This window comes from Stegostoma tigrinum, unplaced genomic scaffold, assembly GCF_030684315.1.
Source record: "Stegostoma tigrinum isolate sSteTig4 unplaced genomic scaffold, sSteTig4.hap1 scaffold_408, whole genome shotgun sequence".
NCBI lineage: Eukaryota > Metazoa > Chordata > Chondrichthyes > Orectolobiformes > Stegostomatidae > Stegostoma > Stegostoma tigrinum.
In genome coordinates this window covers 71,034-86,898 of record NW_026728336.1, presented here as the reverse complement: position 1 = coordinate 86,898, position 15,865 = coordinate 71,034, and the positions used below count along the sequence as shown (strand labels likewise).

Here is a 15,865-nt window from a genome sequence, read left to right as displayed (position 1 = left end):
ATCTGAGTGGGATAATAGGTCGGCACAACATTGCGGGCTGAAGGCCTGTACTGTTCTTTGTTCTATGTTCAGCCAAAGGTTCTTTTCTTTTGAGGAGAGGGTAATTGATTGTCGTTTTTAAAGACAGAACTGGAGGACAGAGAAAGATATCAAGGAAGGTTGCACGTTAGTGACAGTATCAACAAGTCCACAGCAGATGCACTCTGAGTAACTACACTGCTTTCAAGGCGAGAGGACCAATGATATCAGTTAAGCCCCCCTTGTTTTTGTATTGTGTACTTCTGATATATGCGCAAATGGACAACCTCACTCTCCTGCTAAGCTGCAGAATGAATAATGCGGCAATATTTGTCAACCCCCAAATGGGCATTGATACATTAGTAAATCTCACATCAATAAACTTACATCTCAAGGTTCTCACCTTCTAGGACTGTTTGTAGTGGTAAATAACCCAAGCGAGGATGTTTGGCAAAGTATTTCTTTGATCTGAAGTTATTTTTCAGCACCTTGGTGAAATCACACACATCTTCACCTGATGTGGTCTAAAAATGTAATATAAATCAAATTTAGTAAAGAATTAATAATGAAACAATCTACTCAACTCACTCTATAATCCACGCTATCCCTGCTAAATGTCTTTGAGGATGTAAAATTAAAGAGTCCAGGCGGAATATGAGTTGCTGTTCCTGCAACCTACGGGTGGCATCATTGTGGCACTGCAGGAGGCCCATGATGGACATGTCATCTAAAGAATGGGAGGGGGAGTGGAAGTGGTTTGCGACTGGGAGGTGCAGTTGTCTGTTGCGATTCATTGTGGCACTGCAGGAGGGAACCTGGGAACCCTGCTGCCTAATGGTATCAATGTGGACTTCACCAGTTTCAAAATCTCCCCTTCCCCCACCGCATCCCTAAACCAGCCCAGTTCGTCCCCTCCCCCCACTGCACCACACAACCAGCCCAGCTCTTCCCCCCCCACCCACTGCATCCCAAAACCAGTCCAACCTGTCTCTGCCTCCCTAACCTGTTCTTCCTCTCACCCATCCCTTCCTCCCACCCCAAGCTGCACCCCCATCTACCTACTAACCTCATCCCACCTCCTTTGCCTGTCCGTCTTCCCTGGACTGACCTATCCCCTCACTACCTCCCCACCTATACTCTCTCCACCTTCGGTCCGCCTCCCCATCTCTCCCTATTTATTCCAGAACCCTCACCCCATCCCCCTCTCTGATGAAGGGTCTAGGCCCGAAACGTCAGCTTTTGTGCTCCTGAGATGCTGCTTGGCCTGCTGTGTTCATCCAGCCTCACATTTTATTATCTTGGATTCTCCAGCATCTGCAGTTCCCATTATCCTTGAAGGTGGCAGGACAGGTTAACACGATGATTAAGAATGCGTGCTGAGAACTTGCCTTTATCAGTCATGGCACAGATGGTTTCAGCTGGAAGGTTAAGTTGGAATTGTATAGAACTTTGGTTAAGCCAAAGTTGGAATACTGTATGCAGTTCTCATCACCATGCTGTTGGAAGGATGTGATTGAATTGGAGAGGGTGCAGAGATTATTCACTCGGATATTGCCTGGGGCGGAGCACTTCAGCTATGAAGACTGGCTGGATAAGCTCAGTTTGTCGTCTTTAGAGCAGAGAAGGCTGAGGAGGGACGTGACTGAGGTGCAGAAGATTAGGAGGGGCAAGGTCAGCAAGCAGCTGTATCCTTAGTTGAAGGGTCAATAACAAGGAGACACAATTATGAGGTGAAGGGCAGGAGATGTAGAGGGGATTTGAGGAAAAATATTTTTACCCAGAGGGTGGTGGTAATCTGGAATGCACTACCCAGAAGGGTCGTTGAGACAAGAGAGCTCACAACTTTTAACAAAGTGCTGGGATGAGCACATGAAATTAAAGGTTATTCTCCAAGTGCTGCAAAGTGGGATTAGTGCAGTTAGGTTTGCATAGACTTGATTGGCTGAAGGGCCTTCTGTATGCCATATTCCCAAATTCAAATCATGTATCTATCTCCAAAAATCAGTGTCCTAATACTTGGGAAACTGCTAATAGCGATCTTCTCATCTATTTATCATAACTTGCTGCTTCTGTCCTTCAGCCATCTTTTTTAACCAAATTTGATAGTGACCTATATATTCCATGAATCTCAATTTAATAAATCAGTCTTTTATGTGCACCTTCCCCTCATCCTTATCTAGGAAAGATTGCATTGCTTCATGAAGGCAGGCTAAAGTAATTCAGCATTACAGCCATACTCTGGTAGTATAATGACAGCATCAGTGACAGTACAATAAGTGCCTTATATCAATTGTTTCAAAACTGGGTTCTACAGTAGAGAGGTAATTGGAGATCTACAAACCAAATCATCTGTCATAACTACAGATTAAATATATTGGAAAAAAGCATACTAACTAACGCGAGCTTCAATGGTGATAAATTAAATGTAACTAATTGGAACAGTAATATTCCTCATCCAACCTTGCTAAGCACTGCCTTTCTGCACTGATAGGCTGGAAAGCTGCAGTCAAGAAAAGATATTCACTATTTATCATCAAGTCGAAACAATTCTGGAATGCTTTTATCTATCATGCATGTTTAATTATTGCAGTTTGAAACTCTCAACTATATGTAAATCATGAATATGTGATGTGAAAAATATACAAAAGGATCCAGCCCTTTTCTTGATTTATCAGGCTAACAATAGAAGAGCATTTGGATAAAGTGGATATACATTATGAGTGCCCGTATCAAACACCAGTCCAGGGACTAACAGATATCACAGTTGGAAGCAAATACACACATCGGGGCAGCACAGTGGCTCAGCGGGTTAGCACTGCAGCCTCACAGCACCTAGTACCCGGGTTCGATTCCAGCCTCAAGTAACTGTCTGTGTGGAGTTTGCACATTCTCCCCGTGTCTGCGTGGGTTTCCTCCGGGTGCTCCGGTTTCCTCCCACGGTCCAAAGATGCGCTGACTTGGTGGATTGGGCATGCTAAATTTCCCATGGTGTTCAGGGTGGTGTGTCGGTGATAGGGGGATGGGTCTGGGTGGGATGCTACAAGGGCCGGTGTGGACTTCTTAGGCTGAAGCGCCTGTTTCCACACTGTAGGGAATCTAATCTCATCTCCATGATAAGCGTCAGGAAGGAGCTTTTTAAAAAGATGATTAGAACACTTCTTTACACGTAGCCCTTTGTATTATGAATATGCAATTAATAATAGATAGGTTAGTGATTGCTATTAATATGTAGGCATTCAATCAAAAAGGTTTGAGAACGATTGCCTACCTTAAAAGGTTAAACACTGGAAGGGGCTCACATTTAGAAGGTAGAAGGAACTATGCAAAACCCATCAGATACTTAGAGAATCACCAAGCAATACAAAATATACACTGCTCCTCAAACGGATTCAAAGAGGAAATTGGTTAATATGTTAAAGCATGTACAGTCATAGCAACAAGGAGCAGGAATAGCAAGGACAGGATTTGCTGCCCATCCATAGTTCCTCCAAATTGTTTGACTATTTCAGAGTGCAGTTAAGTGTCAACCACATTATTGTGGATCTGGAGTCATATGGAGGTGAGATCAAATAAGAATGGCAGAGCTCCTTTCTTAAAGAACATCGGTGAATGAGTCAAGTTTTTATAACAGTGAATAGTTTAACAGTGACAGTGTAACCGTCACTGAGACCAGCTTTGTTTATGATTATATCAATTTGAGCATGTGTTGGATAACTGGCCCCCTCAAGCCTGCTTCACCATTCAATAAGGTCGTGGCTGACTTGACTGCAATGTCGGCTCCACATTCCTACCTACCCCCAAAATTATATTGAACTGAATTCAAATTCCATCAGCTGTTACAGTGGAATTTACGCCTATACTCTACAGCATTGTCCCAGGCCTCCAGATTACTAATCCTGTGACATTAATAGTGCTTCACTGACTACCCCAGCATGTCAATCCCCGTTCTGAGCATACTTCTTGGCTGAGGCGCCACATTTTCTGGAGTACAGAATTACAAAGTTCACCTCTCTGTGAGTGAAGAGGTTCCTCATCTATCGCTGTTGTTACATTTTATTCTGAGATTGATCTCAGGTTCTACAGCCTGATCTCTTAATTCAAATTACAATAACTTGGCTTTTCAAACGCCCTGTCACATTATCCTTGCCAAGAGATTGAATGTTAATGTTATATATACAGCAGAAGAAATGTCCATGTTGATTTTTCTTCATTTAAGTGCCGTCACCAATCTTATAGTCACCATTCTTATACAAGTGCATTTTGTCATGGGAGAGGTTGAAGGAGCAAAATCGGACCTTCATTTCTTCCCCACCCCAGCCTCAAAAAGTTTTGTCTTCATTTCAAATTTTTCACATCCAATGGATAATTCTGTACCTTTCTGGTCGCTTCAAGAAGTGCATCCTACCCAAATTGTCCCGAGCGTCTCATCTTAAAAATGAGAATATCTTTTGATATCCTCACTGTCGAACTAATCCATTATATACTTAACATAGGATTCAGGTCAAGGTTTTTTTCCCCCCCACTGTTTGTTTAACTTCCTGGCCAATGCCCCACGATTTCTCAAGAAACTATTAGTCTCTCTCTCTGTATCAGAACATTCTTCAAAAAACTAATACTTTCTCCAAATCTTGATATAACAACTGGCCAGTTTCGGTGCGAGATGAGTTCCACAGCGCAAACTCATACTTGAACCTTTTAGCCATATAAATCATTTGACAAGCAGATTCTAGGGAGTCAATCTGCAGGATCAAGTGACATCTGAAATGCTGTACATTTACTGCAAACAGTCAAGTTCAGTTTTTCTGGCATCCACAAATCTTTGACAGCATGGCTGTGGGTGTGAATCACCTAGGTCTGGCCAAATCAGTAAAATCCCACTCCTTTTCTCATCTGAACACTGCCCCAGAGCAATATCATGTGAATGCACTGCACTTTCCACATACATGGTGGCAATGCCCAGGTCTATCTCACCACCCCCTCATGCATTTCTTCCACTGTCTCTACATAACCGGACAGTTTCCATCTATTAAATCTGGTACAGAACGAAGCCATTATCTTTGGTCCTTGAAAGGACGTCTGCTTGCTAGCTACTGGTTTTCGTTGTACCCTTTGTTATTTTGACCCAGAGTTTAAATTCTGGCCACATAGGCCTGATGTCACAAAGTCTACTTATTTTCACATCCACAACATTTGGCCCCAGGTAAGTCCGTTAGTTTTGAAACCCGACCGCATTGATTAACTCTGAACATGACCATTCTTATGAATATCAAGTTGGCCTCCCAAGTTCTCCTTTCTTTAACATGGCATCATTTCAAAGTCCATTGACTCTGTCTTAACACGCACCAAGTTCCATTCACCCAACTTTCTCTGCGCACTCTGATCTACAATGGCTCACAGTTAAGCAGTGCCTTGGTTTTCACATTGCTGTCCTGGCTTTCATATCCCTCCCTGACCTGGCAACACCCATGAACATCCCCTGACAATGTCGAACTCATAGCCCCTCTAGGCACATTTACGCCTTTCATTCCAGCCTCTCAACACAATTTGTGCTGTTCCATCATCGACAGCTTTACATTCAACTTCTTGGAGCCTAAGCTTTATAGAATTACCTTGCTGAACCTCTGCATCATTCTTTCCTCCTTCAAAACAGTCCTTAAAATCTACCTCTTTGATGAGGTTTTAATCAATCTACCTTCGGATCTCTTTCAATACTCAGTATCAAATTTTACTCTATAAAGCTCCTATGACATGCCTTGGGATGTTTTATAAAGTCATGTCATAGAAGCTGTTGTGGCAATTGCTCAGAATATGGTTTTATTCGGGGCTGAAATTCTCCATGACACTCATCATTGAAGTATTTTTCTGTTATAAAATGGGTAAATAGTACAGTGACTTCAGGCCAAGGGATGATGTGGTTAAACGCCAAAGTTGCACTCCGTGCTATTGGCATCATGAAGACAGTGTCTCCCTTTCATTTGAAGAAATCTTCTGTATTTTCTCAAATACTTTCTTCATTGTACTTTTGTTGTTGATGGTTTCCAATGAACATAAACCATTACTTGCCTTTTCAATTTCAACCTTCCTTACGTTCTCTTAATTTCTTTTGCTGTACCTGATTTGAAACAAACCATTCCTCTTTTAATTCACTGTCCTCCTCGGTCCTTCATGTGGTTGTTTCCCAATCATTAAGAAGACATCCTGTTGCTTTCCTCATTCACTCTAGTCTAAGATGCCTGGCTGCCCTTATCAGATTGCATTTTCAGCAACTTTATAGACAAACGTCCTTTGAGTGGAAGGTTGTAAGGTCATGCCGAACTGATGTCTCAACAACTGCAAAACCAAGCTAATTGTAATCAATGACATCTGACAACAGGCAAGCAAGGATGCTCACAACAAAACACAGCACGAGATTACAAATTCTGCAATGTGTGAATGTACTCACAACAGAGTGCTTTCTGGAGTCGGCGGATCTTCATTGCTGGCCGATATGCAGAAAAACGCACGGTGTTTAAATCACCTGCATTCAAAAAAATCTTTAGATACATTTTTCCTAACTGTTAGTACAAACCATTTCAATTGGAACACATTCTCAACTACTCTGCAATGAATACAGGGGGATAAATATCTGCTGAAGAATACAAGGCACAGTAAAAGGAAATGATAACTACTAGGTTCAATTTATTTCCACATATTTTCAAGGATGGGAACATCACTGACAGGACCAGCATTTGTTACCCATTCCTCATGTAGGTGGTCAAAAGCTACATGAAATTCATGTCATAACTGGCAAACAGCATCTGGTGAATACAGTGGAACTCACGGAAGTCTCACTGTCAGCTTTATAGTAGGAGAGAAAAGATTCAGATAATCATGCTTGGTGTAAAGTCTGCAATCTCGCCGCCTGGTTTTTCAGGGCCACAAAGGGTTTTGAGATCTGAAATTGTATATTTGACTCATGAGCACACATCAAATGCAAGTTGCCATGGATGCTATTCTGACAATTCTATGTTGCATGCAGCAAATATCTGATGAAATGATGTCGAGGAGGCAAGATATTGCCAATACTGTGATATCAGAGCTCAATGCTTAAAGTCCCTCAATGACACATTGCTGAACGTATGATCACCAGGAACATGAATAACCCCTCTGCCAGAGTTATTTAAAGACACTGTCAGCTACTTGCAGATTAATTACTGATGGATTCATAGAGCATACAAACATACAACAGTACAGCACAGGACTGGCCCTTCAGCCCACAGTGTTGTGCTGAGCTTTTACCCTCAACCTAACGTCTAGCTAACCTCCACCCTTACCTTATACTATCATCCATATGCCTGTCTAATAGCTGCTTAAATGCTCCTAATGAAGCTGACTCCACTCCCCTCTCTGGCAATGCATTCCACGCTCCTGCCACTCTCTGAGTAAAGAACCTACTTCTCACGTCTACCCGAGATCTATCTCCACTTACTTTTAAACTATGCCTCCTCATAAGAGCTACCTTCACCCTCGGAAAAAGTCTCTGGCTATCCACTCTCTATCGATGTTCATACCTGTTATTGCCAAAATGGATGTGTGTTGATATTTTTTAGACTTCTTTAAAGTTGCCAAGGTCCACATCTAAGTTCTGAAGGACTCTGTGAAAACTTCATGGCTGCTACGCAAATCATTCACAGACATGGATGCAGTAATAGACATCTGCAAAAAACCATGTAGGTCAATGATTCACATCCTGGCAAATGTCATAATGCTTTCAAGTTGCAAGTCTGCTTTGCCAGCCACTTTGGGCCATCAAAAAATTAAGGGATAGCTACTGAGCTAAAGAGCCAAGCCAATAACAACTGGGCTTCTGACTCTTACACACAACATAGAACATAGAAAAGTATAGCACAGCACAGGCCCTTCGGCCCACCATGTTGTGCCGTGGAATAATCCCACTCCAAAAATAACCTAACCTAATTTACATTCCCCTCAATTCACTGCTGTCCATGTGCATGTCCAGCAGTTGCTTAAATGTCACTAATGGCTCTGCTTCCACCACTACCACTGGCAAAGTATTCCATGCACTCACAACTCTCTGGGTGAAGAACCTCCCTCTGACATCTCCTCTATATCTTCCTCCTAACACCTTAAAACTATGCCTCGTGGCAGTCAATCCTGCCCTGGGGAAAAGTCTCTGGCTATCGACTCTATCCATTCCTCTCATTACCTTGTACACCTTGAGCAGGTCACCTCTCTTCCTCCTTCTCTCCAGAGAGCAAAGTCCAAGCTCAGTCAACCTTCTCAACCTGGTAAACCTCCTTTGCACTCTCTCCAAAGCCTCCACATCTTTCCTATAATAGGGCAACCGGAACTGGACACAATATTCCAGTGTGGTCTCACCAGGGTTTTGTACAGCTGCAGCATAACCTCGCGGCTCTAAAACTCGATCCCCCTGTCAATGAAAGCCAAAACACCATATGCTTTCTTAACAACCTTATCCACTTGTGTGGCAACTTTGAGGGAGCTATGCACTTGAACACCAAGATTCCGCGATTCCTATACACTGCCGAGCATCTGCCTTTAATCCTAGATTCAGCATCTAAATTCGACCTTCCAAAATGCATCACCTCGCATTTATCCAGGTTGAACTCCATCTGCCATTTCTCAGCCCACCTCTGCATACTGTCAATGTCTCGCTGAAGCCTGCAATAGCCCTCAATACTATCAACGGCACCTCCAACCTTTGTGTCAGCAGCAAACATACTAACCCACCCCTCAACCTCCACATCCAAGTCATTTCTAAAAACTACAAACAGCAGAGGCCCAAGAACAGAGCCCAGCGGGTCACCACTCAGCACTGACCTCCAGGCAGAATATTTACCATCTACAACCACTCTCTGCCTCCTGTCAGCCAACCAATTCTGAATCCAGACAGCCAAGTCACCCTGATTTCCATACCTCCTGACTTCATCAAAGTGCCTGCCATGGGGAACCTTATCAAATGCTTTGCTGATGTCCATGTACACCACATCCACTGCTCGCCCCTCGTCAACCGGTCTCATGACCTCCTCAAAGAACCCAATCAGATTTGTAAGGCATGACCCGCCCGTCACAAAGCCATGCTGACTCCCTTTAATCACGCTCTGTGCATGTGCCACAGCACATCCACATGAAATTTGACAGGGCAGGTCCTCGTCTTCCTGAAACAAATTTTCTGCTGTCTGGATAACTCTGGGGAGGCTTCCAGCGCTTGGCAGGGGCAGCAATTGACAGAGTTGCATGATTGGGACTACAGTAGGTGAAAATAAAGGCATCACCTACTCACTAACACTCAGTTGGGTTTCTACCAGGGCCACCCAGCTCCTGGCCTCATTGATGCCCTGGTTCAAAAATGGACAAACGAGGTGAGGGAGTGAGGGCGACAGTCATTGTTCTTGACATCAAGGCCACACTTGACCAAATGTGGCATCCAGGGAACCGAGCAAAACTGGTTTTAACGGGAATGGGGGGAAAGCTCCCTGCTCGTAGGAGTCAGATTGAGCGCAAAGAAGATGGATATGTTTGTCTGGAGTTAGAATCTTGGTGGCCCACTGCATGGAAATAAGCCTTTCTGCCCAACACATTATGCATCCAGAGATTATGACATTGAAGGCTCTGCTTCATGGTGCCAAATTCCTCATTACAACTATTCACAAACTCCTTTTTTGTCCTGCCTACAATGTCTGGATTCTCCACCTCCCACCGCAAGGTCTTTTCCCGTCTGAGCAAATAAGACCCGAAGATATATGAGCAGAATTAGGCCATTCTGCACACTGAGTCTGCTCTGTCATTCAAGCACGGCTGACATACTTCTGAACCCCATTCTCCTGCCTTCTCCCCATAACCCTTGATGCACTTACTTGTCCACAAACCTATTTATCTCTGTCTTAAATACACTCAATGACTTAGCCTTCGCAGTCTTCTGTGGCAATGGCTTCCACAGTTACAGACTCTCACTCTTTGCTACACAGAATAGTGTCAATCCCACTGATTATACTACATTGCGTTTATCAAGCCCCTTTGAAAGTGTGTTTTTTACCACAGTGCGATAGTCAATTTGCACATCCACCCTAAAGCTCAGGCATTCTAGTTCCGCTATCAGCCTCATTCAGTCACAGAAGAACATGGAAACTAGAAGCAGGAATAAGCCAATCAGCCCTTCAAGCCAAGTCCACCATTCAATAAGATCATGGCTGATCTTACATCTCGATATCATATTCCCACTTTCCTGTATACTTATTGAATCTTTTAACATCTAAAAATCTATCACAAAATCAAAGAATCCCTACAATGCAAAATGTTTTCAGCTGATTAAGTCGACACTGACCCTTCGAAGTGCATCGTGTCCAAGACTGGCCCCTCCATCCTTGCCCCATAACTATGCATTTACCATGCCTTATCCACTTGGCCTGCATATTTTTGGACTGTGGGAAGAAACCGGAGCACCTGGTGGAAACCCACACTGACACAGGGAGAATGTACAAACTCCACACGGATAGTTACCCAAGAGTGGAATCAAAACAGGTCAGTGGCACTGTGAGGCAGCAGTGGTGAGCCACCGAGCCACCTTGTCTTGTTCTTGAATGCATTCAGTGATGGCCCCCATGGTCTTCTGTGGTTGAAAATTTCACAGATTCACTCTGCTTGAATGACGAGATGTTGTCCTCATCCTAGTCCTAACTGATCTACCCCAAATTCTGAGACTGTGACCCCTGGTCCTAGCACCACAAACAGGGAAAATAGCTTCCCTGCATTGAGTTCATCTGGCTCAGTTCCAACTTTCTATATTTCAATCAGATCCCCCCCTCATCTTTTTAAACTCTCATGAACACAGGCCCAGTTGAATTCATAACTCACCACAGGACAGTCCTACTTTCCCCAGTATTAGCGTAATGAACCTCCACCATCGACCTCTCCTGCGCCTGAAGACTGACCAAATCAGACAAACACAAACTTAAGGGCTGTGACTGCCTCTTGGTGCAAAGAATCCTTCTGATGTGTCCCAGCATCCCTAGATCAGCCTCCAGCTCATAAACAGAAGCTACTCAAACATTAAGTGCTTACAGCAAACATGCTTGCACCAGACCATAGTGGAACACAGGAGCTCTTACATGTTGTAGCCGAGTTCTAATTAATGACTTTGCTATTTTTATTTAATTATATATATTTACTTATGTTTTCATAAAGCTTATTAACTTTACCATCAGTTGCATCATGTTAAACCATGGGAAGAGAATAAGCCACAATCACCACTTCTTCTCTAGCACTGGAAGAATCAATTACTGAAGGCTGAGAAGTTAGAAAAGGCAATCGTAATTTTTTTTCTTGATTCAACCTCGGGATGAGGGCGTCACTGGCGAGCCAGCATTTATTGCCCAGCCCTGATTACCCAAAGGGCAGTTAAAAGTCAACCACATTGCTGTGGGTCTGGAGTCACATGCAGACCAGGCCAGGTAAGGATGACAGTTTCCTTCCCGAAAAGGCATTAGTGAACCTGTTGAGCTTTTCCAACAAGCAACAACGGATTCATGGTCATCATCAGATTGTGAATTCTGGATATTTATTGAATTCAAATTCCACCATCTGCCACAGCGGGATTTGAATCCAGGTCCCCAGAACATGATTTGTCTCTCTGGATGAACAGTCCAGTGACAATACCGTGAGGCCATCGCCTCCCCTAAGATGGATAATTTATACATCCCTAACACAAAAGGCTGAGTTAACTCAGTTGAGACTTGGGTTAATCAAGCCCAAACGCTCTTCAAAGGTGAATTTGTTAAAACTCCACTTAAAATTGGGAACTTCTGAACTTAAATTGCACAATTCAGTTATTGCTAATAAATTACAAATAAAATTAGGTTTGTCCAAAGGGTTAAGACTTTCTTACCCACAAACCACCTGTATTCAGTTCAGTGGATCTACATTCTGGCCAACACTTAGCATTCAATCAATATCACAAAGTAAGTGGTCATTTTTACAGTTCTGTTTGTGAAAGCCTTCTGCGCATATATTTGTTGCTGTGTTTCCGACATTACAAACATACTTCAAAAAATTACTTCATTGGTTATACAGTGCTTTTAGTTGTTTAGTGCCTGTCGAAGCTGAAATATGAACCAAAGTTCTTTGTTCTTGTTTTTCATTTAATGTCACAGATGTTGTCTGTCACTCCTAATTATACATTATTTCAAGTATTTTTAGCCGACATGAATGCATCTAAATAGATCTAAACACATAGGTATATTTGCCTAGAATCCAGAATTTACTTTGGTACCTTTTGGAGTCACAATGATCTGACAGTGGCACAGAACCAGAGTCCTATTATCAATCTACTGACCGAATGAGTGAAAATATTCAGTCATTTTTGGATGGTCCCAACAGGTACTCTGAGTCTGGTGGCTAGATAGAGGATGCACAAAACATAGAAGCTTCCACTATAACACTCTGAAAACATTTCTTATCAGAAGTATTATCTATTAATATATGAGATTCAATGGCAAGCCATTCAGAACTGAAATCAGGAAGCACTTGTATCTTAATACAAACAACAGTCAAGATCTCAAATACTCTCTCATAAAAGAATGTGGGTGCTGGATCAATAACAATGAGTGTAACTGAAATTATTTTTGATAGCTAAGGCTATGAAAGGACATAGAAGAAAGGGAGGTAAACAGACTGACGACAAAAAATGCCGGAGACCACAGTAGGTCAGGCAAGCAGCCATGGAGAGAAAGCAAGCTAATGTTTTCAGTCGACATGACTTTTCAGCAGGTAAACAGAGTTGAAGCTCAGACTAGCTGTGGTTTAACTGAATGGTTTATGCACAGAACAGCAAAACCGGTCTGCTTCTGCACCCATTTAGAATGGTTCCTTCTGTTTTATGTACTGTTTTTCGAACCAAACTTAACCACTTCACAATTTTCTGTATTACATTTAATCTACAACATCAACTGGTGCCTCTCCTCACCTTGACCTCTAACTTGCAGCCTCTCTCCACTCCCAAACCTCTGGGTTGTGCCCTCTCCTGCTTCTCAATCTCCAAGTAAGAGCCTCTTTTCCTTCCCTCCGTGACCTCAGGGTTGCAGTCTCTGCCTCCTCACCTCCTGCTGCTATTCAACAATAAATAAAACACAGAACACAGAACATTACAGCACAGTACAGGCCCTTCGGCCCTCGATGTTGTGTCGACCTGTCAGACCGATCTCAAGCCCATCTAACCAACACTATTCCATGTACGTCCATATGCTTATCCAACGACGACTTGAATGTACCTAAAGTTGGCAAATCTACTACCATTGCAGGCCAAGCGGTCCATTCCCTTACTACTCTCCGAGTCGAGAAACTACCTCTGACATCTGTCCTGTATCTTTCACCCCTCAATTTAAAGCTATGCCCCGTCGTGCTCGCCGTCACCATCCAGAAAAAAGGCTCTCCCTATCCACCTCATCTAACCCTCTGATTATTTTATATGTTTCAATTAAGTCACCTCTCAGCCTTCTTCTCTCTAATGAAAACAGCCTCAAGTCCCTCAGCCTTTCCTCGTAAGACCTCGTAATGTGGCAGGGGGATGGGAGCCAAATGCACAGGTTAGTGGGCAGTAACAAGATAATAACTACAGCCTGTAAGGAACTAGATAATGAAGTCAGTGTGACTAAGAGGAAGAGTAGACACAGAGCAGATGATGAACGCTGATGGACAGGTAGTCTGAGGTACATTTGTTTCAATGCAAGAAGTGTGTAGTGAGCTATCAACGCAAGGTAGCTCAACTGTGGGGTCCTGACAAAAGTTCTCAAAACTGAACGAGTTGAACTGCTGGGACAGGACAGATTTAGCAAATATCATGTGTGGCACAGCACAATTTTTGACAAAACAAATCTGAATTCTCAGACAAAGATGCATGAAAACTGATGCTATCATAAATCAGGAACTATATTCAGAATTCTCAGAAAGCTCAATGAGAAACTATGAAGAACTACTGCAATATTTATATTTTATTATCTACAATCTGATTTAAGTATTTCACAAACAATGAAAACGCATATTTTTTCACATTTTTCATTTCAGTGGTTCAGCCAGTTATTTTCTAACCACCATCTTTATCAGGCCGAAAAGCCATAACTAGTGGAGTGCCACAGGGATCAGTCCAAGGACGAGAATTATTTACTCTCTATATTCATAACTTAGAGGAGGGGACAAGGCATAAATTCATTCAAATTTGTTGATGCTACAAAAATAGAGTAAGGGAATGTTGTCATGAGGACAGAAAGAATCTGCAAGGGGATAGACAGGTCAAGCAAGTCGGAAAAAAGTTGGCAGAGAGAGTTTAATGTCGGAAAGTACACTTTGGTAGGAAGGATCAAAAGATAGACTCTAAAGAAAATGCATGGTAGGGGACTTGGATGCTCTCGTCCATGAAACACATACTAGCATGCAGGTGAATGATTGCTTTGTTGCTGACACATGTACTGAGATACTGTGAAAAGTGTTGATTTGCATGCTGTGTAGGCAAATCACACCGTACAAAGTGCAGAATAGTGTTACAGCCAGAGAGAAGAGGCTGAGAGAGAGAGATCAGAATTAACATTTGAGAGGTCCATTCAAAAGTCACAACAGGAAAGTGGCTGTTCTTAAATCTATTTGTACGCTTATTCAAACTGATATCCTCTGCCCGACAGAAGAGGACGGAAGAGAGTATAATCAGAGTGAGGGGGTATTTTGATTATGTTGGTTGCTTTCTCAAGGTAGTGGGAAGTGTAGATGGAGTCAATGGATGGAAGGCTAGTTTGCGTGACGGATTGGGCTGTGCTCATGATTCTCTTTCGCTTCTTGCGGTCTTGGGAACAGCAACTGCCATACCACACAGTGATGCATCCAGATAGGATGCATCTACAAAAACAGGTAGGGTCCTCATGGACATGCTGAATTTCCTTAGCCTCCTTGACCATCATGTCGACATGGATTGGCCAGGACAGATTGTTGGTGAGCAACATTCCCAGGAACTTCACACTATCAACCATCTCCACCTCAGCACCATTGCTGCAGACAGAAGCTTCCTGAAAAAAATGACCAGCTCCTCCATTTTGCTTATGCTGATGGACAGATTGTTATCTTTCCATCATGCCAGCAAGCACTCAATTGCTTTTCCTGTAATCTCACTTATTGTTGTTTGAGGTCCGACCTACAATGGAAGCGTCATCAGCAAACTTGTAAATGGAGTTGGGGCCACGCAGTCATGATTGCATAAGGAGTATAGAGTAGGGGCAGCTTTGCTGGGCACCGGTGTTGAGGCTTACGGTGGAGCAAGTGTTGTCATCTATCCTTACTGATTGTGGTCTCTGGGTCAGGAAGTCGAGAATCCTGTTACACAGAGGGATGCTGAGGCGCAGGTCTCAGAGTTTAGAGAGGAGTTTGTTTGGAATTACAGTGTGGAAGGTGGTGCTCTGATCAATAAGTAACAGACTGATGTAGGTATCCTTGTTATCCAGACATTCCAGGGATGACTGTCAGGCCAGGGAGACGGTATCAGCTGGAGACCTGTTGCAGTGGTAGGTGAATTGCAAAGGATCAAAGCACTTTGGTAGGTTGGAGTTGATGTGAGCCATGACGATGGTGATGCAAGTAATTAAGAAGGCAAATGGAATTTTGGCCTTTATTGTAAGGAGGTTTCAGTTTAAAAATGGGCAAGTGTTTTTGCAACTGATCAGGCTATTGAGGAGGTCACACTTGGAGAAATACAAGAAAGGATACACAGCCATAGGAAGCAGTTCAAAAGAGACTCACTGGGCTGATTCATCGGATCATGATTTATCAAGAATGGTTGCACAGAAGGTCT

At 43.0% G+C, this 15,865-nt stretch overlaps 1 long non-coding RNA gene across 5 annotated transcripts in view; it reads right to left on the bottom strand.

Moving 5' to 3' along the window:
- Positions 1–420: 420 nt before the first annotated feature.
- Positions 421–15,865, bottom strand: part of LOC132208464 (uncharacterized) — a 32,658-nt gene continuing 17,213 nt past the window's right edge. For 3 of the 5 annotated variants that reach the window (XR_009444560.1, XR_009444558.1, XR_009444559.1), the window contains exons 6-7: positions 6,461–6,535; positions 421–542 (exon numbers count right to left, since the gene is read on the bottom strand). This is a non-coding gene — a long non-coding RNA (uncharacterized LOC132208464). Of the gene's footprint in view, positions 543–6,460; positions 6,536–13,012; positions 13,143–15,865 lie in introns of those variants that run through there. The other 2 variants (XR_009444561.1, XR_009444562.1) reach the window with 2 other exon arrangements.